We start from the raw sequence: 14,258 nt of genomic DNA, 5'->3' as shown, positions 1-14,258 counted from the left end.
AAATATTCTTTAAAAATTCATTTTTAAGTAAGTTTGATTTCATATCAAACTTACTGAATGAATGGTCACATTTCAAATTCTCTAGATATTGCTCAGCAATATCCCTCCATAAATTGTTCCAGGTTGTGTCCGTACAGCATCTCAGCAACCAGTGAAGTAAATTCTAAATAACCATGGATGCTGATCAGTGGGTTCTATGAGCCTCTGCTGGTTCAGGCAGCGTGGATGTGAGGCTGAGCTGCTGAAGAGGGAGTGCGAGGTTCCTGTGCAGGAGGGCAGCGCACCGCCCCCCAGACGGGGTTGTTTCTGCAGGGATCAGTGGGAGATTTCTGCAAATCCCTCCTTTCACACAGCCTTTGTGCATCGTCTCCCTCTTGAATAACGCACAAGAAAAAGTGTATAGGCTAACAGATGGGATTACCAGTCAAAAACCTGCAACACTTTTGTTAAAAAAAAAGGGAAAGGAAAGGGTCTTTTCTTAAGAAGCTTATTTACAGCACCCATTACGGTTCAATAATCACATGGCACCTTAAACACAAGGTTCTTCTAAAATTTTCCTTCATGATGTGATGGAGATCATTTTTTTAGGTAGAATAGAATGTTTTAGTAACTGAATCATTTTCAGCTTCACTGACAAAAACAAAAAAAAGCTCTCTGATCAACCATCAAATTGCCAGAATCCTGTCCTCTTTATTCAGTTAATGAAATGAATTAAAACACACACTGTTTAGATGAGTTTGTGAGTTCACTAATATTCCAGTCATTGGTTTCTAAAAAGTGTTATCTGAAATGTTGTGGTCCACACACACACACACACACACACACCTGTAGGTAGCGCTGTAACTCATCTAGTTCTCCTCCGCGGTGAGTTAAACACGTCGTTGTTCTCCAGCCTTGTCTTTTCATTAGAAGCGTGCACCTCAGAGAGGATATCAGTTTCTGCAGACGCTACAGCACAACCACAAATGTGTTATCCGCCAATGTTGTATGTATGACGCATTTACAGGTCAGGTTATAGGTCAGGTTGGACGCTGGGCTAATACGTCAGCATTTTGCCCACAAAAAAAGAGGAATTCACTCTGGAACCTGTTCCGAGTGCCCTGAAACGCCATCTCCATGTGGGTGCAAGGCCAGATTGATAGAAAAACATGTGTACGGGGCCTTAGACGCCATTGCTTATTACCATACCACATTATGTAGTACATTAAGTACTCATCTATATACACTGTAGTTACAGTAAGTCCGTGGTGTAGCACAATGTCTCACAATAAATGCAGCAACACAATGTGAAATAAACTCTGTGACTGAAAAATCCTGTAATTTATTCCAGATGGGAATTTTTCTTCCTGTTCTGAAGCCCAACAGAACATTCACCTCACAAGAGAGCGCCTGCCTGGAACAGGCCTGAGTAACCATGCAGAGATCTGACTACCTCCTCATTCCTCCACACATTCCCAGGAGCAAGGCAGCACAAACAGGCTTTGATCCTCCAGAGGTCCAGGGCATACTGGGGCCACATCTGTCACACGCTTCTGCAGTCCCGGAGTCAAACCCTGCCAGACCGCGGCCCTCCGCCTCTGCAGGGTCACCCGAGACAGGCTGGCCCTTCTTTCTGTTTTACATTTGAACCCCCACAAATGACCACGAGCTGGACTGTTCCTCTACAAGCAGGAATAACTAACCTGTTGTGCAGCTGATTGTCAATGCAACGTCAAGGATGTTTGTAATGGACTGGGTTGTCAACCGTCCCAAATTGTCTTGGATGTCCGAAATGTGGGTGATTTACATTGGTCCCGTCCAGGACAGCTTCAGTCCCGTATTCCAAGCACGGCAGTGCTTCAGTTGCTTTGCCGAACGTGATCTTTACAGTACAGCTGAATCTGTACAGGAGCAGTTTCCACGCCGACGTCACCAAAGTGCCGTGCATGCTCAGTTTGTCAAGTATGCACTGCATTATGGGACCTGTAGTTTCCCGGGCGCCGGTCATGGCTGCCCACTGCTCACTCAGGGTGATGGGTTAAATGCAGAGGACAAATTTCACTGTGTGCACCGTGTGCTGTGCTGCTGTGTATCGCATGTGACAATCACTTCACTTTATGTTTATGTTTATGTTATAAGCACCTTAATAATAGATTTATATAAAGTGATCTTGCGGGATGTTGCCCCACCACACCTCAGAAACAGAATATCCCATAATGCAGTGGTTCGGTTGCCTTGCCGAACGTGATCTGTATAGGAGGACAGGGGATGTGCTATACCACTGATTACCTTTTCAATCTGATACCATTAGTAAAATTCAGGTTGAGAAAGTTGGCAACCCTAGTAATGGAACTGAGCCAGGCTGACTCACAACAATGTAGACGTCACCAAGTCAGGTTCGGCCTGGTGCTGAGACGCTTCAGGCAACAAGCAGGCATTAGTCTAGTGATACTGCCCAGTGCTGAAATGATGCAGGTAATGCCAGCCTCCAAAGCTGAGGGGCTGAATCACAATTTTGTGATCAAGACCAATTTTTTACTGAATATTTGCAATACTTCTGCGTAATTTTTGGCAAAAAAGTTAACCTTAAATCCTTCACATAAAAGTTAGAACTGTTCTACAAAACCCGTCTGGTGGCAGTATTTCCCATGCACAACAACATTGCTGTCACCTTTGCACCGCTTTACTAGGCCTATGTAGAATCGCGAAATTCTGAGATCATTTTGATCACCAAAAATGATGAAATCCTGGAGTTCCTGTCTCAATAACTGATCTCTCTCCCTTCAAATGAAACACTGGGTTACAACATTATAACAAAAGCCAAGTCCCAGACGATTTGTTTAAAATATTATCAGAAGCATGGCTACAAACAAAGAAGCCTAACATGGATGCATCACTCAAAACAGAATAATCTCAGTGATCATAACAGATCCGTCAAGTTATCAGGTTTTTACACTTGCATAATCTTAAGGCTTGTGCCAAGAGGCTCAAAATTCTCTTTGTCTGGACGTGTAATCCGCCCAGGACCTTCAGGGAAATTAAACTACAGAAGCACATTCAGCAGAAGTGATGTCATGGCCGGGCCATAAGCTCTGCCATCCCACAGTGGCAAAGCCAACCGCCTGCAGTTACACTTTATTTACTGTAAAGCAGCTGCTTTGGATTTCAACAGAACATTGTCCAACATCCAAAGTAAAGAGGGACATCGAGACGTGCAGTTGTTAAATCTAATGTTTCATCTCACACCTCCGAAGCACCCATTGAATAAAAGTTCACCCTGCAGCAGCCCGATTTTGACTTTTATACAGGTCCAAGCAAAATCACAGTACACAGGGCCTTGGTTCTCAAACTTTGATACTCAGGATCTTTCAAGTGCTACATCAGGAGACTCTTGAGGCTGTTAATAAAAATCACAGCTGCTGTGTGGAGTTTAAATGCAGTGAACCTTCTGAAGCTAGCAACCCGAGGATCAAGGCGAGGATGAAGCCCTTTGTGAAAGTGAAGTTATTGTCATTGTGAAACGCTTCCTTAACCGCTAGGCCACCACTGCCCCAAATTGTGAGATGCACCATTTGACTTATTGGATGTGTCTGTGCCACCAATTGGGGTCGGAAAAACCTGGAAAAACACAGAAAACTGGGGAAAAGGTTGAAAAACCACCTGGTACGTGGGTCAGACACACCATGAACGAGCAAATGTTTCAAACCCACGCTTAGTTTTACAGTTGTTTTGTCATTTCAGCATTTGCTCCACTGAACTTGCATAAATCCCAGAAACCAAACACATTATCATTAAAAACACTGTCCTAAAACACACTCACAAACCAGCCATGTTATTAAAACCTCCTGCTCCATCAGCCACGTTATTTAAACCGCCTGCTCCATCAGCCACGTTATTAAGACCGCCTGCGCCATCAGCCACTTTATTAAGACTGCCTGCTCCATCAGCCACGTTATTAAAACCTCCTGCTCCATCAGCCACGTTATTAAGACTGCCTGCTCCATCAGCCACTTTATAAAGACCGCCTGCTCCTTCAGCCACTTTATTAAGACCTCCTACTCCATCAGCCACTGTGTTAAAATTGCCTGCTCCATCAGCCACTTTATTACGACCGCCTGCTCCATCAGCAACTTTACTACGACCGCCTGCTCCATCAGCCACTTTATTAAAAACACCTGCTCCCTCAGCCACTTTATTACGACTGCCTACTCCTTCAGCCACTGTGTTAATATCGCCTGCTCCATCAGCCACTTTATTAAGACTGCCTGCTGCATCAGCCACTGTGTTAAAATCGCCTGCTTCATCAGCCACTTTACTAGGACCGCCTGCTGCATCAGCCACTTTATTTAGACCGTCTGCTCCATCAGCCACTCTATTTAGACCGTCTGCTCCATCAGCTACTTTATTAAAATCGCCTGCTCCATCAGCCACTTTACTAAGACCGCCTGCTCCACCAGTCACATTATTAAGACCGTCAGCTCCATCAGCCACTTTATTAAAACCGCCTGCTCCATCAGCCACTTTATTAAAACCGCCTGCTCCATCAGCCACTTTTTAAAACTGCCTGCTCCACCAGCCATTTTATTAAGACTACCTGCTCCATCAGCCACTTTATTAAGACTACCTGCTCCATCAGCCACTGTGTTAAAATCACCTGCTCCATCAGCCACTTTACTAAGACCGCCTGCTCCACCAGTCACATTATTAAGATCGTCAGCTCCATCAGCCGCTTTATTAAAACCGCCTGCTCCATCAGCCACTTTATTAAAACTGCCTGCTCCTTCAGCCACTTTATTAAAACCGCCTGCTCCATCAGTCACTTTATTAAGACTTCCTGCTCCATCAGCCACTGTGTTAAAATCGCCTGCTCCATCAGCCACTTTATTACAACTGCCTACTCCTTCAGCCACTGTGTTAATATTGCCTGCTCCATCAGCCACTTTACTAAGACTGCCTGCTGCATCAGCCACTTTATTTAGACCGTCTGCTCCATCAGCCACTCTATTTAGACCGTCTGCTCCATCAGCCACTGTGTTAAAATCACCTGCTCCATCAGCCACTTTACTAAGACCGCCTGCTCCATCAGCCACTTTATTAAAATCACCTGCTCCATCAACCACTTTATTAAGACTGCCTGCTCCATCAGCCCCTTTATTAAGACCGCCTGCTCGATCAGCCACTTTATTAAGACCGCCTGCTCCATCAGCCACTTTATTAAAATCACCTGCTCCATCAGCCACTTTATTAAGACTGCCTGCTCTATCAGCTACTTCATAATACATTATAATTACATTATTCAATTATCATTTAGTTCTACAAGTGTTCTGGTAAAAACCTAGAATTTGTGACAAAGTTTGAAACTGAGCCTCACTCATTTAGTGGTTGTACATGTGTTCACCACCAACAAAAACACATGCCAGTTATTTATCTGTGTGTCTGACACCTGAATAACAAGAACAATGTACGTGCGGAATCTCGGGTGAATGCCTCCCCACGAACGCCGCCTCTGATCCACCAGCTGACGGGATCGCAGCAGCTCTGCTCCATCAATCAGCACGCCGCGGCAGCTGGTGCCGAGGGCCGACCCTAGCCCACACCTGGAGCCTGACCCCGCCTCGTCCCAGAGCCACTCTATTACACTTACCTACTCTATACATACACCTATAGATACAAGATATGTATAGATATAGATATGTGTGTGTATGAAAGCTCCTATTCATTTCTTTAAGAAAAGAATTGTAATACCGTGTCATGCTTAATATTACAAAGTTAATGTGAATAATTAAGTAAACAAAAGATTAATGGATGTCCATCTTTAACCTAAAGATCAATGTTTCAATGTACTATGAAGCTGACCCAGTGTGGCTATGAAGTAGGTCTATCACCTCAAACACAGACTGAGCAGCTCCCCCCACCCAAGTCATCTCTCTTCGCCGGATGGGCCAGGGGTCAACATCTGAGCCCAGAGAGGCGCATGAATCGCAGCTGGTAAAAAGAAACACATGCGGCAGGGGAAAATGTCACCAGTTTCCTCTGCTGCTGGAGCTCCGTGCACAAGCAGACGCGCTCGGTGCGGGCAAGGTGCAGTGCGACAGGTCTTCGCTCTGTGCCACATTTGGTCAGGAGTAAAGGCCACTGAAGAGACGCAGAGCGACTGGCACGGAGGCCGGAGCCACGCCGGCCCGGGCCAACAGGTACGTCTTTGTGTGTATAGCCGGCCGCGCTCCGCTGGAATGTTATTCCTGGAGGCTCACCCTCTCACCGCGGACAGGCGGCCACGTTGATTCCTGCCCTGTTTACAGAGAGAGGGGGGTTAACCTCTGGAGGATTCAGAATTGAGCTGGGAACCCACCAGCCTCAGGCTTCCAATTTACTTAAATCTTCGCCACAAAGTGCCTGCTGGGTCCCTCACCTTCCAAATGGTCAGGTATCAGTAAGTGCATGTTGATTTGCTTCCACATCCTTCTTAGAAGTCTTGGAATCAGCACAAAACACAGCATGAAAAATACGGTTCTTTCGGCAGGAAAAATCTGTTCCAGCTGAATATTTTATTTAAATAGCCGATCTGGGCAACATGTTAAAGGTCATAAATGAGGCCAACGCATAAACACGCTGCCAGCACTCAAAGTAGCACCCTTAAAATACATGTAAATACATGATCAACACAAGTAAAAGAAAAAGTTATGTGCTCGTGAGGTCAAATTATAATGCACACACACACAATGCTGAGCCAAACAATCATCACATTATAATTAAGTAGAGAGCTCAGACACCATTCTGTGTGTGTGTGTGGTGTGTGTTTATATATATACATCACTATATAGTCATCACTATTCCTATTTCTTGCTCCCTATTTATTTACTATTAAGTGAGCCCTTAGCCCAAAGTCCCACCAGCAGCACTGTGTCTTAATCCAAGCAAGCACAGAGCAAGGTCACCAGCGCAGTCATCTTCTGTTCGTGATGAAATGACAGCATCTCAGAAACAGACTTGAGGTCATGAAGACAATGACATTGACAAATATGCACAAATCGAGACATTCACCCATTCGTCACATGCAGCACTACTCTATCGCGGGTGAGAGAGTGGAGTCTCAGCAAACTGCCGCCGAGACATAAAGGGAGATTATCCTCCAATTTCCTGGCAGAAAGACTCTGAGACCTGTCTGTGACTCCACCACTAATCAAAGCTGATCTCCAAAAAAAAAAAAAGAAGAAAGCTGGTGCTCATAAAGCATGAGATGGGCTCATAGAAACATCTGTTCACTGTGTCTGCAGAAGTGTCCACCACTCTATAACATATGAGCTATCTGATAATAAACGGCATACAATGTCCCACATATCCACATGCCTGACATGTCTGGCAAATCGAGCTGGTCACAGAGAAAATGATGTACCGCCAAAACATCCTGCTCAGAGAGCGGCAGCTCAGAAGGTCGGATCTGTAACTTCTCCCCTTGTGTCGTCATAAGGGGAAAGGTTTCCACCCCTTTCTCATGCTTTTTCTGACCAGAGAATTTCCCAGCCCTCCCCTAGAAAAGTAGCTGCACCAATGGCTTGCAAATGTGCAAAGCAATGCAGTTCCTTGGTGACTGTATATAAAAATGAGAATATTTTTTTTATTATATCAAGCAAGATTTTTTTGGGGGGGAAACACAACACGACTTCCTGTCTGCACCAAACATTGTGGTTGGTAAATGGTGTTGATTAAATCAACTTCTAAAGGCCGCTTTTCTCCTCGTCCCGCCTCTCTCCCGCTCATTAGCATTTAAAGCTACAGACACGGAAACGGCGCGTCCTGGGAAATCTGATTGTGGGATGGATCAAAGTGGCTGTAATTCTGCAACAAGGCTGAATTTCTGTCTTCAAATACAGTATTAGGAGACCAATAAGACTGATATAAAGGCAAAATAAATTAATCTCAGGGGACCTTTAAAACAAGGGCTTGGCTAAATTGAAACTGAAATAAATTTTTCAGATTTAAGGCAAAGGGAACGAAATAAAGAATAACAGCTTTTGCGCTGCATAAATAAATGAAATGTTGAGTAGAACATTATGAAGAAAAGTTGTGAAGATTAACTGCCCAGGGATCCCCAAAATGTGACCAGCTATAAGGAATCTGTCACTAATTAAGTCCTTATCACTAGCAATTAAACACAGTTACAGCTATCAAAATAACCATGACCAAAATTTAACTTTCATTATAATAATCAGAGGGATCAAGTGGATGTGTTATTAACAAACTAAAAATGATTATAATAATAACATTTAAAATAACCAGTTTACCTGTGTTAATATGTTCCTTAGCCCCTGTAGCCTATGTAAAAGTCCCTGTTAAGCTTGATAAAGTATAACAGAGAAAACACATGCAAGTATACAGTACGGGCCAAAAGTTTGGACACACCTTCTCATTCAATGTGTTTTCTTTATTTTCATGACCATTTACGTTGGTAGATTCTCACTGGAGGCATCAAAACTATGAATGATCACATGTGGAGTTATGTACTTAACAAAAAACTCCATAGTCACCGGACCTAAATAATTTTAACAATTCGATTACAAAAATGTTTGGGGAAAATTCTTTGCCTTGAGGCTTTGTTTAATTCACCAAAGTTGTATACGTGTTTCCGCCTACTGTGGAGGTGACGTGTTTCCGCCTATTGTGAAGCACCTTTTTTTTAAACGAATTGTTGTATGAGTTATCCGATTAATCGATTAATCGATAAAAAACCGACAGAATCATCTATTACAAAAATATTCGATAGTTGCAGCCCTAAACCCAATCAAGATGGTTTGGGGTGAGCTGGACCGCAGAGTGATGGCAAAGGGGCCAACAAGTGCTAAACACCTCTGGGAACTCCTTCAAGACTGTTGGAAAAGCATTTCAGGTGACGACCTCTTGAAGCTCATCGAGAGAATGCCAAGAGTGCAAAGCAGTAATCAGAGCAAAGACACTAGAATATAAAACATGTTTTCAGTTATTTCCCCTTTTTTTGTTAAGTACATAACTCCACATGTGTTCATTCATAGTTTTGATGCCTTCAGTGAGAATCTACCAACGTAAATGGTCATGAAAATAAAGAAAACACATTGAATGAGAAGGTGTGTCCAAATCCTCATAAAAAAACGGTTATCAGCAGATATTACAGCATCACTACCAAGCAATGTTAAAGAACTGAACACATCCAATGCGCTACGTCTTGTGTAACACCTTGAAATGAAACCCCATTCTTGTCACTTCACAACTTCAAATTAAACTCAAACTGCAACAGAAACCTGCTGGCCTGCTTGTTTCTCAGTGTTTGCGGCAGAATATTATATCTGTCTATTGTATATGACATGGCAGTATTTTGTTCCACGTCTACTTGTAAGCAGATTTCTTTCTTTTTTTTATCTCCAGACAACAAAGTAAGCGAATACCCTGAGCCCACTTTAGAGGAGCCGCGGGATCTGTGCTGACCCCTCACAGTACAAATAGCTCAACAAAAAGCCCTTTTATTACAGCGCACATCTCCTTCTGCATTAAAAAGTCCCACTGGCACATGGCAGGGCTTGTGGCGAGCGTGGAGTCGCCCTGTTATTTCTTGTAAAGTGGCATGCCCTCCGCCCGGTGCCAGCGGAATATTCCACGCACCTTTCAAACTAACCGTGCGGCTGGTTAGCCTTCACTAAAATGACAAAAGAACGGGCTTTTTTTCTGGATTTATTAGTATTTTTGGTGATTTGGAGCAACATTTTTTCCTCTTCAAAACAGGACACTTCTGATCTTTCTCCCCGGACCCACATTCTGCCAATCACCCCAGACTCGGGGTCTCTCCTGGACATCTGACTGTGATTAAAATGGGGCCGGAGAGCTGGTTCACGCCACACCTTTTCGCTTTTAAACCGTAAAAAAAGAACCCATCCCCCTGCTCGTGTACCCCCCGTCCCCCCTCCCCCCCCGCCCGCAGAACAGTCACGCTTCTGTGCGCTGTTGATTAGCTAGAACCTGAGGAACCGGGTGAAGGGGGTTTATTGTGTCAGTAAAGTCAGGAGAACATATCCAGTGTCCAGAACCACCTGGCATCTGAAGGGAATGCCCCCGGTGCCGAGAAGTCCGTCCGTCTCCCCCACAGACGCAGCATCGGCAGAACCGGCTCGGTCCTGGAAAATGAGCCCTTCTTTACACAAGTAGCTTCACCTGATGGCAAGAGGGTGTGATTTCATGGAAAATATTATCCAGGCTCATTGTTAACATGTCCGTGCCAACATCAACTGTCTTATTAGCATCTACGAACGTTCCTTCGGGTTCCTCAGACTAGTTTGCATATACAAAAGGTGCCAACCCCGATAAAGAAGGATTTTTTTAAAGATCACTCGCACGGTGTCGTTTATCACCGCCGTCGTGGTCGGTGTGCTCTGTGTTGTGGCTCTGTGTTGTGTTGCCATGCTACAGACGCGAGAGCGCGCGTGTGTGTGTGTGTGTGTGTGTGTGTGTGTGTGTGTGTGTGGGCCCGAGTCTACTGCTCGTATTATTCCAGTTTTCTGAGGTAGCCTTGTCGCCGCACGCGTTTCCATTGCCACCTCCAAAAATAACTTGGCCGGCCTGTAAATGCGAGCCATTGTTGCGACCTGGGCATGCCTGCTGCAGGCACACGGACAATGCGAAACGGCAACAACTGCGCATGTGGCTGGCCGCTTGATCGGCGCGTTTGACAGATACGGAGGTCGGCGCCCGGCCCTCATCGACCCCAACTATTCCAGCTATGAGCATGCAAATGATCACGGGCTTTTTAACACGCACCAGGAACATGGAGGGGCTCTATTTATACTGTCGGCGGGGACCTGGTCTTCTCTCTATAAATGGAGATATTCCAACGTTAACAGCTATACTAAACATTACAATCCTGTCATCTGCAGTGGAGGGTTAACAAAGACCTATCGACACGTCCTTCCCATTTTGAATATCGATGTAACCTTGACGTGGCTTATACGTGGCTATCGTAATGACCCACCCGTAATGGTTTATGTCTTCGTCATGATCATCATGTTCAGAAATACCTTCTACAGCTGTACTTTTGCACTGCTATGGATATTATGGATATTAGTGAACTTTTGAATATTATACAGTCGACATGCTGGCTGTTCCTATCTTGTACTGTCCACTTACTGCCGTGACAATGTTAATCTTGCATTTATCTTATCTTATCTCATCTTATCTTTTGTAATTATCTTAGTAATTATCTTATAAACGGATAATGCTTCACAGAAAGTAGTTTTTTATATATGTACAGTCAATTAAAGGCCATGTACCCCATATGTAAAAAATAATATTTGACATATTACAGTCTTATCCTCTGTCTGAATCAAATTAACATTGATTTATGCTTTTTTTTAATGCATGGATAGAAATGTTTATTACTGCAGCCTTTTTGAAAAGGCCAACAAATCAACCAATCGTATGTATGATGAAGGAACACTGCAGAAGTCAAGCCCTTACAGAGCCCTAAACAGCTGGCCCTATGAAACGGACCACAAGTGAACGCATTCGATCATTATTGTACAGTTTATTGATGGGACCCTGACCCCCACCCAGCCGGACTGCCGGCTAGAATGCACACACGGACACAGGGCCACGCAGACTCTGTTCAGAAGCTCGGGCCTGTAAACCGATGCTCGGGGGCCAACTGCGTTGAATATTAAAACCCAAGCTGGAAAGAGGTCAACGAATTCATCCGCATTCATAAGTCACCAGTTTTTAATTACAGCAGCCACCACAAACGTTCCTCCGGACCCTGGTTCCTATTGGTGCTTTAAGAAACACAGAACCAGCGGGGAGAGTGGTTCTTATTCAGCAGTCGGCAAAAGGAGCCAAGAAAAACACACTGTGGCATGAGTACAACAAGCTGCAGGTGCAGAGTCTCAAGAACCGTTCAAAATAAAACTTCCAAACTCTTCTCCAAAATGGTGGCCCTCTTCCACAGAGGCAGCCGTGGTACCGCTGGTGCTTTACCGTGTGTGTGTGTGTGTGTGTACACGTCCACTTTGTTTGTTTGTGTATGGTACTTTGATCCTTGCACATTAACGCCTTCTTTAAGATATTGGGTGCAGGTGTCGGGCCGGGTATTACCACCCGATACCGGGAGATCACTATCAGCTGGCTAGGGTTCTCAGTGTCCCTCTTCTGTCCCACAACTCAACTGGACAATGCTTTGACCCGCAAACAGAAAGTGGCAAACGAGATATGAGACGAAACGAAACGAGTGGAAGACACACCAGATGACGCATAAAAAAAAAAAAAGCCCCACAATGATCCAAATGCTTCTGCTTTCTGCAACCATGTTTGGTTTATTTAATTGGATGTCATGTGTAATTAGCATTATTAATTCAATTAAATGTGTTCAAATATATCTAATGTAAGCGATTTATTTATAGATGCTTTAACAAACTATACATGATGGTGTAGTGTATGTGCATCCAAAAGAGCAAAAGATTATTATGGCCTATAATAACCCTGAATACAGCACACCAACTCAGGCCAACTTCAACCAGCAGCCCAAAATAGGGAACTCCTTTAGGCTACAGCGGGCTATTAAAAGACTCTTAGTCTTTTATAAGATAAGAAAGAAAGACAAAGGCGTTGATAATTACAAAGTCAAACATTTGATGGAAGGAGTTTGGCAGATGCAAAACGGGCTTTGAAAACCTGTGCGGGCAAGGTCGCCTGTCACTTTATGCAAAGCAAATTAGGTTGAGAGCCACAACCCAGAACAGAAATGCAGGTGAGATGTTTGTTATGCCAAATTCAGCATAATTCTTAGCCCCTTTTTCGGGGGCCAACTTTTAAGCCGACTGAGGGGGGGGGGGGGGGGGGGTCTACACACTCTTATGTTCTTGTGGCCACTGTTCATACAAGATAATGCCCTGAAAAATGGACACTTGCCACTAAGTACTCCTTCTATATTTCTGTATATTACACACTTGCACATTCAATTTTTTCCTTTCCTCACCATGCCCATTTCCTCACCATGCCCATTTCCTCACCATGCCCATTTCCTCACCATGCCCATTTCCTCACCATGCCCATTTCCTCACCATGCCCATTTCTAGTGGGCAATCTTCAAAGGACAATGACAGCTTTACATGAAAGGCCACTCCTACCCACCCTAACCTTGTCCAAGTTTGTTTTACATGAAGATTATGGGTAAAAACTGCATCTAGTTCTGTGAAGGGCACTGAAATGACAAATAACATCTCAGCAAACAAATATTCCCGTAATTCTATACCGATCTTCACGTGCACAGACCACATATTTATACGCTTTTACGCGCCCGTCTGCGCACACAGGCCGGAAAAAAGAGCGAGTGGCTTTGTGATGCCTGCGCCTGATGCCATTAGCTCTAATGTGGTTTATGAGCCTACACATCAGCATCAACGTGCACCACAGGCAGACAGGGAGGGAACTGCCAGAGTCGAAAACAACAAACAGGCCGTCCCCGCCAAACACCGGGGTCCTCCGTGCCAAACTGGCTGAAAAACCAAATTCATCTTCACTGGTTCCTGTTCCGCGTTTTTGTGACATGGAGCACTGTACATAAGAACGTACAGGAATGAGAATTACGGAACGGAGCGAGAAGATCCTCCCTCAGCTGGTGGAGACATCGGTTGGGATCTGGTGACTGAAGGTCGTGGAGGTGATCACGTTCTATCGATCTGAGGTTATATTTTCCTCCGGCCGGCATTCATCCACGACCTCCATCGCGGCGTCGTGCGCGATACTGAACCAGCATTGAGAATACGGGACTATTTACGGAGGAGATGTGCGGCCACCCTGACAGACCAGCTCATGCAGATTATTGAATCACGCTTTAAGAAAGAAGAAGAGGCCGGACGGAGGCTCGTAAACGCCATCACAGATCCAAAAGATTTCCTAATGAATTACGGCCCGTTCGTTCGGCGAGGACAACGTATACCTCTGTTCATTGTCCAGGCTCTTGGGTCTCTAAATACCCGCCAAGCATGCGTTCTCAGGCATCGTCGTCCCAAAGGGACAATTAAATTAAACCGGGGATCTGTTCCTGCATTAAAGCTGAACCAGATGGCATTTTGGGAGAAAACGGTGACGGCCGAATTCCGCTTTTTGGTGGACGGTCCGACATCGATCCATAAATCAGGGAGAAAATGGGAGACTCACCCCGCCGGAGCAGCAGAGCTGGATTCTCTTTCATCTTGCTGGTCTGAAGTCAGAAGTGAACGCAGAGCTGGGGAAGGAGAGGAGGAGAGAAGGAGAGGAGGAGAAAA

The 14,258-nt window shown here is 44.7% G+C and overlaps 1 protein-coding gene and 1 pseudogene across 1 annotated transcript in view; one reads left to right on the top strand and one right to left on the bottom strand.

Annotated features, from left to right (window-relative positions):
- Nucleotides 1–14,183, bottom strand: part of LOC114799369 (bone morphogenetic protein receptor type-1B) — a 52,396-nt gene extending 38,213 nt beyond the window's left edge. The window contains exon 1 of the mRNA XM_028995961.1: nucleotides 14,152–14,183. The gene's annotated coding sequence lies outside the window, so the exon portion shown is untranslated. The remainder of the gene's footprint in view (nucleotides 1–14,151) is intronic.
- The window catches only part of LOC114799622 (netrin receptor UNC5C-like), a 67,441-nt pseudogene that overhangs the window by 12,219 nt on the left and 40,964 nt on the right, over nucleotides 1–14,258 (top strand).

Source organism: Denticeps clupeoides, chromosome 11 (genome assembly GCF_900700375.1).
Source record: "Denticeps clupeoides chromosome 11, fDenClu1.1, whole genome shotgun sequence".
Classification (NCBI taxonomy): domain Eukaryota; kingdom Metazoa; phylum Chordata; class Actinopteri; order Clupeiformes; family Denticipitidae; genus Denticeps; species Denticeps clupeoides.
The sequence above is the reverse complement of the archived record's forward strand: the minus strand, read 5'-3'. Positions and strand labels throughout refer to the sequence as shown.